Source organism: Primulina tabacum, chromosome 3, assembly GCF_025594145.1.
Source record: "Primulina tabacum isolate GXHZ01 chromosome 3, ASM2559414v2, whole genome shotgun sequence".
Classification (NCBI taxonomy): domain Eukaryota; kingdom Viridiplantae; phylum Streptophyta; class Magnoliopsida; order Lamiales; family Gesneriaceae; genus Primulina; species Primulina tabacum.
This window is the reverse complement of record NC_134552.1, coordinates 31,454,815-31,464,576: the sequence shown is the minus strand read 5'-3', so window position 1 is coordinate 31,464,576 and position 9,762 is coordinate 31,454,815.

Here is a 9,762-nt window from a genome sequence, read left to right as displayed (position 1 = left end):
TTTACCAACTCTTCATCTCCCCATGCTCATACTATTTGGGCTTGTAACAATTACAAGGCCCATGGACTTTAATTTAATTGTCTCAAACAAATTTGAGACCAATTAAACCTTACTTGATTTTACTCAAACCCACTAGTTTAATAATTATTTCTAATTGGGCTCTACAAGGCCCAATGTTGTTTAATTAATCCAACACTTGAATCAATTTAATTATTTGGACTCTACTAGGTCCACTAGTGTTTAATTAATTCAACACATGAATTAATTTAATTTAGTCCATAATAATGTATATGAAAATCACAATTTTCAAATACATTACTCATTTGGCCAAATTTTAATTTAGGAACACTTCCTCAAATTAAAAGTTACATTCTCCTTATAGAAGTCATATTTCTATTTTATTTACACTTATAAACTCCTTTATAAGCCGTTCAACACATTGAACTATTTTACTTCTCAACGGGATCTAGAAAGTTAGCACTTGTGTGACCCTCAATGGTTCATTGATTCAACTAGCCGTGAGTTCACATCTCCATGTGATTCAAACTAAACATATTCTTATTTGAGCATACCCCAATTGCTCCATTCTTACTTATCAACTCCTTTATAATAAGAACGTCAGAACTCAAGTCTGATAGTACCCAACCAATCATGTTAAACGCCTAGCAGCATCGCTTACATGATTCCATACGTATCAAATGATAGTGCCTGCAAGAACCATTCAATTATGGTTAGCGTACAGTATGGTCCCTTCAACTCATATATCCCGATCGATTCGACAACCAATAGTATATCGAGAGTTGTCAATGAATCGATAATATGTGTCATGTTGTAGTTGCATCGATGGTGTAATCTATGAAACCCCTTTCATAATTACCACCATACTCTGATCAGAGATTTCATACTACATACACATAGGATATCCATACCCGAAGGTAAGCGGTGAATCCCCGACTACAATGCATCGACTCCTATATGTTTCGACAAAACACCCAACCTTGCCACCTGATGACCCCTTGAGAGTCGGTAAACAAGTCAAAGTGTAATGCTAGCACATAGAGTCTCAATGTTGTCCCGGGTCATAAGGACTAATGGTGTACAACCATAAACTAGGACGTTTTCACTCGATAAGTAAGAACCACTTGGAAAGTCCACTATGGAGGGTTGTTCAGTGCACTCTACCAGGAGCACCTATCTGCATGCTCGGACATCACAATGTCCCCTACCAATGAAACATGGTACTCACATCGCAGATACTAGTCTCGAACTCGAGCGGCCTATATCCTTCTTAGCGGCGGCTGAATTGACTAGGAACTATTTAGAATATACAGTATTCCAAATATGAGTTTCATGATACTCATCATATGAGCATCTCATACTCTTTCTACTATTTGTACATTCAAGGGCTTTATCTATGCAACTAGCATGGGTATATAGATAAAGATGTGCCAAAATAATAATTTCAAATATTATTAAAATAAAGATTGTTTATACATAGAGTTTCATTGTGAACACTCGGCCAACATTTGGCTCGACGTACACCTACTCCAACACAATCATATAAACAATGTAAGAGCATGTAACAAATATCAGTGACATGTATTAAATCTGAAACATAATCAATATGAAATCGTAAATCAGACTCGTGACTCTACGTCTCAGACTAGACTGACTCCTAGTCTAGGGATCCCGATTTCCAGATGTTGGTATTCCTATATTGAACATCAGTAATAGAAGAAAATCCAATTCTATTCATTTCGATATAACCAAACATCCGGTGTCTTGGCCTATCCGTCACAGACTGTGGCACTATCGCCAATTCAACTATCCTGTGACATCATGCAATGTGCCCGTGGCGATCCCATCACTATCACGCACTTCTGTCACAAGATCACTCGTCTAATACTCATCTAATACGTGCTTTCTATAAATCAATAGAACAAGCATATCAAATCAAATCAATGCATATAATAACAATAAGTATGTGATTTAGGGAAAATCAAGTATATCCTACTTGAGTCGATCTGCCAATACCACATTGACTTATACCTTTCTTTCGTTGAAGTTCTGACGACGTCCAAGTCGTGAATTCAAAGTCTGTCAATCCCTCAATCTGGCCATGACAATATCAATAATATCATATCAATATACTGCTCAAATCAATACCAATCTGATCAATCTGGATTCAACTCAAAATCAACGACATAACAGAACGATCTCGACATCCCCGTCAATACCACATCAACATATATCAATTACAATCTATAACCCATATCCAATACAATCTGTAATCAATCCATAATACAAATCCGTCCGATTTCAAATCAATATAATCAGAAAATCATAACAATTCTATAATCAATCTGTTTTTCAATCTGACTTCGATTCTACGATGTTTAACATATCCAGAACACCATATATGAATCATATCAAATTCCTACAACATCATATTTTCAAATGATACCAAAACTCAATAAAACTTACGTCCAATTGTAGACTGGGTCGATAGGATTACAGTACTGAAGTCGGATTTAAAATTGGACAGACGGATTTCTCACAATCACCGTTCAAAGCTACGAACAAGCTGGAGAATTCCTCGAAAGCTTTTCCTTCTGTCTTTATGTTTCTGAAGGAAGGAAATATGTATATATATATCACTTGTGCATGCCAAGCCACGCGTCTTATTTTTCATAACACACGTGTAGAACCCGTAAATCAGTCTACGTATAAGCCATGCATAATTCTAGATTTCTAAATTTAATTGACTTCATTGCATAATTATTTTAAATGCATTTATTTGAAGTTAATTATTCATTATTTCAGTTCAGTAGTTTGATTTTTTAGCATTTCAGTTATTTCAGTGAGGCCGGACTGGAGTTGGAGTTTTGAGATAGAATTTAAGATTCGAGAAATATTTCCAGAAGTTAATTTAGCTAGCAAGTAAGTTCATTTAAGTTAGTAAGGGAGGTTTGAGGATTTAATTTAATTATTTGAGGTGATTAAGAAATGAACTCATTTAAGTTATTTAATTAAGGGGTTAGCTCACTAAATTATTTAAAGGATTAGTAAGGCTTTCAAGGATTATTAGTTGACTAGATAACCAACACTTCCCACTCATTTTATTAGCATGATTTCGGCCCCTTGGATTTATTAAGCAATTCATTCCAACTCATCAACTTTGACCAATTCTTTGCATGTAATTAGTAGGATAATTCTAGGATTTTTGGGAGCACAATTTAATTAAATAAATGGACATATCTTAGTCTAGAATCAAGAGAGAAAATCGGCCACTACCTCCTAGAAGCATCCACCAACTCATTTGATATCAAACCATAATTCAAAAATTCAAAATGGGAAGACTTGGTCTTGGATCTTCCTTATATCTTGCACCCACTTCCCTCACCCTCCTAACCATTTTTCCCCCCCTCTCCTTTTCGAAAATTCAGATTGAATTCACACTCATTTTCAGTAGAAAAATCGTGAGTCTTAGCTAGAGGGAAGGCAAGAAAAATCGAGAGCAAGAAAGGTAGACAAGAAGCGCTCCATCTCCTCCGTGCCGCGTCGTCGTCGTTTCGTTCGTTTTCTTTCGAAACGAAACCAGGCATGTCTAGATTTCTTTCAAACCTCAATCAAGTCATATTATCATTTATTTTTCAGTACATGATCATGTTTATTCAAGCAAAAACCGAGATACATGTCAAAACATTTTGGAACAATTCATGCAGAATTTTCGTTTTTCCTTGGCAGCTTCACGTTTTCTTTTAGTTTTGGTGGTTTCAGGTTGTGGTTCGACTCCAGGCTCCCAAGGCGACTCCTAGACACGTAATAGGATGCATTAGGACCATTTTGGCCCATTCAAACCAGCCCCATGCTTGCTGGAAATTCAGAATGACAGCAAGTTCCCATAGGCGCAGATTGGTGTTTCGAAATTTCAGTTTTTGTGTCAAGGGGTTGGATCTGATCTTGGCTGCCCTAAGGGCTCTTAGCCATGGTTGGATCACTCCCCTAGCATGTCTAAGACGTGACTAAGTTGCCCTTTTGGTGGCTTGGTCCATGGCTCATCGGTTTTTAATAAAAACATCACAACAGCCCCTATACCCCTTCGGCTACTTCGGTTGGACAGCTTTTGGTTCGTTTCTTTTGGTTGCTTGGTATGGATCTTGGTTGGCCTATGGCCCTTAGCCACGGTTCATATCATGCTCCTAGATGTCTAGATTGTGCCATGGTCAATCAAATGGCCACTGGAACGACGCAAGACATCGATCTAAACAAAACACTACACACGCATGCACGTTGCTCTCGGTTGGACCCTTCGGTTGAGTTTTGGTGTGATGCGGATTGTGGCTGGCCTAGGGCCCTTAGCCATGGTTCAAATCATTCCTTGGGATGTTGGTAAGAGTCTCTGGTCGGTGGTTCACGCCCCTAATGGCCGATAGTCTCGAAACCAACGCAAGTCTTGTAGTTGCGCAGCTGCTGGAAATTACAGCAAGTTGCTGTGTCGTTTAGAAGGCTTGTTTGAGTTCTTGGTTGGCTTTTAAGCCCATGGCCTTGGACTGGACAGTGCCTCATTGAGTTGGGAAGGTCATGTTTTCGACCGTTTGTGATTCGGATCATTTTTGAGGTCGTACGAGAATTTACGGTGCAATGTGCCAAATTGACTCTCGAAAGAGCGTTTCGTGTTTTGGCCTCCATTCCACCTAGATTTCGACCCTATCATTTTAGGAGCATTATTTTATGATTTTTCAGCGTATTTTAATCATGACTATACGTCGGTTCGGTGTCGGTTCAGGTTGGCTCGGAGTCATGATTAAATGCGAAGTCATTAGGCGTCATAGTTGCATCTTTTGAATGTAAATTGCATAGTTGGTCAAGTTTAAGCTATTGCATATCTTTCATGGCACAGTTAGGTTGCAGCGAGCCTGGGGACGATCCAATCCAATCCAGTTGGTAAAATTACAGGAATTTTCATTACGCCAGTTAATTATTTTACGTGCATTAAATAGAAAATGATTATTTTTGAGATTTATGCGATATGGCTTGTGGTTCATTCACTATGTGGGAGTGTTATTTCATACGGTCGCCAGTGACCGATCATTTCAGTATGGTACCACCCGGTCGCCAGTGACCGGCCAGCTCAGTTCAGTTTCAGCCTCCCCGGTAGCCAGTTACCGATCAGTTCAGCTTAGTGCAGTGGCCACAGGCGTAAAACATAATCTCAACAGAAAATTTTACCAGTTATTTCAGTACAGGCTCCAAGGAGCAAATATTTTTACTGTGATTATCAGTTCAGTTATGCACGTATTATAATTGCTCAGTACAGATTATTTTCAGTATGCCTCAGGACATGATATTTTATCCCATGCATATTTTAATTCCGATTTTTACTCGTTAGATGCGATATATGCATGCTGAGTCTTTAGGCTCACTAGACTTGATTGTTGTAGGTACTGATGAGGCCAGGGCCGAGGGCGGGGACCAGTGAGCCAGCTTGGGTCGGCAGTAGTGGCACCCGAGGACCTCAGTGCAGCAGTTGTTATTTTATTCCGCAAACAATTTTTATCAGTCGTTGGATAATTTTTAAGTTGTTATTGTTGGCAAAATTTTATTTTCTTCCGCTGCTATTATTTTAAACATTGAACTTGATTCCCCAGTGATTTTATGAATGAGGCCATTTAAGTTCTTTTAAAAAGAAAATTTTTAATTTTCCGCAAATTTCAAGAAAGGAGTTTTAGGCCCTTTTACAGTTGGTATCAGAGCGGTGGTTCTGTATAGGGTTTCACTACTAATGACCGCGAGAAGCTCACGAAGCCACGTCTTCGGTCTGTAAGTTTTTCAGTTCAGCATTTTGTTCAGCATTTTAGTTAAAGCATGAATTATTTTGTCAGCATGCTTCCAGATTTTCAGTATTTCAGTGTTCATTTAAAATAAATTATGGAATTATGCATGTTAGTTACGTATGGGTTATGTTGGAACAGTATGCCCCCTAGACGCATTTTAGAGCGCAACAGAGAGGAGGAGCCTCGCCGAGAGGACAGGGAGGAACGTAGACCGGAGGGAGACCTACCACCTCCTCCACCGCCCCCACCGGACATGAGTGCCCAGATGTTAGCTGGGATGGCACAGTTCTTCGCACAGTTTGCGGGGGGCAATGCCGCAGCCGTAGCCGCAGCCGCAGCCGCAGCCAGGCCGACAAGGCCCGAGGCTGTTTATGAGCGATTCATGAAGATGCGCCCGAAGGAATTCTCTGGGACATCTGACCCCATGGTTGCCGAGGGATGGATCAAATCCCTCGAGGTTATCTTCGAGTTCATGGAGCTGGGAGACGCAGACCGAGTCCGGTGTGCCACCTACCTGTTCACTGGAGACGCCCGCTTATGGTGGGAAGGAGCTTCGGTAGCCCTGACCTTGGCTACACTTTCTTGGACCCGCTTTACGGAGGTTTTCTACTCCAAGTATTTTGCTGAGGAGGTTCGCACCAGGCTGACCACCTAGTTCATGAGTCTGAGACAGGGGGATATGACGGTTACGGAGTTTATCCGTAAGTTCGAGAGGGGCTGTCACTTTGTGCCCCTGATCGCGAATGATGCCAGAGCCAAGCTGATGCACTTCCTGGTGGGTTTACGGCCGATCTTGCGTCGGGATGTTAGGGTATCTGACCCTGCTACTTATGAGATTGCCGTCTCCAAGGCCTTAGCCGCAGAGCAGGATCTGCGGGATATCGAGAGGGATCGCCAGGGCAAGCGCCCTGTCCAGGCACTGCACCGCCCTCCTCCTCATCAGCATCAGCAGCAGAATAAGAGGCCTTTTCATGGACCGCCCAGGAACCGAGGCCAGCAGCAGCAGTAGTGGGGACGCCCAGCCCTGAGGACTCAGGAGCACTTAGTTTGTCCCAGGTGCTCACGTCGCCATCCTGGAGCATGTATGGCTGGCTCAGGAAAGTGTTTTAAGTGTGGCAGTCCAGACCACATGTTGCTGCAGTGCCCTCAGAGGAATCTGCCTACCCAAGGCAGAGTTTTTGCTCTCCATGCCGCGGAAACCAACCCGGAGACTATGTTGTTGACAGGTACCTTTAAACTATAAGTTATTATTCGAATTTAAGCATTTTGGGAATCGGGATTTAGATTTTTGAACTTAGAACTGTTATAGGATTGCATGCTCTACTCAGATTTATTTCGGAGGAATTAAGCTAGAGGAACCTTGACCTTTGCATGTCTATAAGTTTAGATCTTGTAGTGGGATTCAACTTAGAGCTCCGCTCTTTCAGGGAGAATTTTTATATCTGGTTCCGCTACCAAGGCCTTGATAGATTCAGGGGCCACTGACTCATTTATTTCGGAGGTCTTTGCAAACTTTCTCAAGATCCAGACCATTGGGCTAGATACAGCCTTTTCAGTAGTGTTGCCGTCAGGCGAGGAGATGGCAGCCACCAATGTTATCCGAGATATAGACCTTGAGCTGCACGGTAATCTTGTTTATGCGGATCTGATCGTGCTACCGATGCCGGAATTTGACATCATCCTAGGGATGGAATGGCTATTGAGGAACAGAGTGTTGATAGACTTCCAGAGGAGATCTGTTCTTGTCCGACCGCCTGGAATGGAGCAGTTCTTATTTGAGCCGGACAGGTACTTTCCTTTACCGCGTATTATTCCTTAAGTTCAGGCTAGGAAACTCATGCATAGAGGGTGTCGGGCATTTCTAGCGACTTTTTTATCTGTCCCCGAGGAACCCAGCCAGTCAGCCTCAGATGTTCCGATTGTCAGAGATTTCTTAGACGTTTTTCCCGAAGACGTCTCTGGTATGCCACCCGAGAGAGAGGTGGAGTTTTCCATTGAGCTTATGCCAGGTACGGCTCCGATATCTAAAGCGCCATACCGACTAGCACCGACAGAGATGGCAGAGCTTAAGAAGCAGATTCAGGAACTTCTCGACAAGGAGTTCATTCGCCCGAGCTTTTCTCCATGGGGCGCGCCGGTCTTATTTGTGAAAAAGAAGGATGGCTCGATGAGGCTTTGCATTGACTACAGGGAGTTGAACAGGGTTACAGTGAAGAATAAATACCCACTGCCGAGGATTGAGGATCTGTTTGACCAGTTGCAGGGAGCTTCGATTTTCTCCAAGATAGATCTGCGTTCCGGTTATCAGCAGTTGAGGGTGAGAGATGCTGATGTCTTGAAGACAGCTTTCAGGACTCGTTATGGACACTACGAGTTCCTAGTGATGCCGTTCGGTCTGACGAATGCGCCAGCGATCTTCATGGATCTAATGAATCGCGTATTTCAGCCGTACCTCGACCAGTTTGTGATAGTGTTCATAGATGACATTCTCGTCTACTCCAAGAGTCGGGAGGAGCACAGCAGGCATCTGACCACAGTGTTGCAGACATTGCAGAAACATAAACTATTCGCAAAGTTCAGTAAGTGCGAATTCTGGTTAGAGAAGGTGGCGTTCTTGGGACACATTGTTTCTAGCAGTGGCATTGAGGTAAACCCGGCGAAAGTTGCAGCAGTCAGAGATTGGGTTGTGCCTCAGAATGCATCAGAGATCCGCAGTTTTCTTGGGCTAGCAGGATATTACAGGAAGTTCATTCAGGGATTCTCATCCATTGCCGTTCCACTCACAGCACTGACCAAGAAAAATGTGAAGTTTGTGTGGAGTGAGGAGTGTCAGAAGAGCTTCGATACTTTGAAGCAGGCTCTTATCTCAGCACCCGTTTTGGCTGTACCGTCAGGATCCGGCGAGTTTGTCCTTTATACCGATGCTTCGAAGCTTGGTTTAGGTGCAGTTTTGATGCAGCATGGGAGAGTGATAGCGTATGCTTCTCGGCAGCTGAAAATTCATGACAAGAATTACCCTACCCATGATCTGGAGTTAGCGGCCGTAGTTTTTGCTTTGAAGATTTGGAGGCACTATCTGTATGGAGAAAAGTGTCAGATCTTTACCGACCACAAAAGCCTCAAGTATTTCTTTACGCAGAAGGAGCTGAACATGCGTCAGAGGCGTTGGTTGGAGCTTGTGAAAGACTACGATTGTGACATTAGCTACCACCCGGGTAAAGCTAATGTAGTTGCGGATGCTTTGAGCAGGAAAGTCGCAGTGATGGCTCACTTGACGATTCAGAAACCTCTTCAGATTGAGATGCAGAAGTTTGATCTTGAGACTTACCCTCGAGGTAGAGTTCCTCGTTTATCTACCTTGACTATCCAGTCCTCTCTTTTTGACCGTATTCGCAGCGGTCAGGCAGCAGATGAGCAGTTGGCACAGTGGAAGAAGAGAGATGAAGCCAAGGGCAGTGTTTTGTATGCAGTCATCGACGGTATTGTGAGATATCGAGATAGGATATGGGTTCCCAGCAGTGATTCTATCCGAGCAGACATCTTATCAGAGGCCCATACGTCCCCGTAATCCATTCACCCTGGGAGTACGAAGATGTACAAAGATCTGCAGCTATTGTATTGGTGGCCAGGGATGAAGAAGGACATCAGGCGTTTTGTATCCGAGTGCCTGACTTGCCAGTTAGTGAAGGCCGAGCATCAGAGACCAGCAGGTTTGCTCAAGCCTCTTCCTATTCCCGAGTGGAAGTGGGAGAACATTACCATGGACTTTGTGACCGGATTGCCGAGGTCAGCCAGAGGATCGAATGCTATTTGGGTGATTGTAGATCGTCTTACCAAATCAGCGCACTTCTTGCCTATTAAGACGACTTTCACCATGATTCAGTATGCAGAGCTGTATATCCAAGAGATAGTCCGACTCCATGGT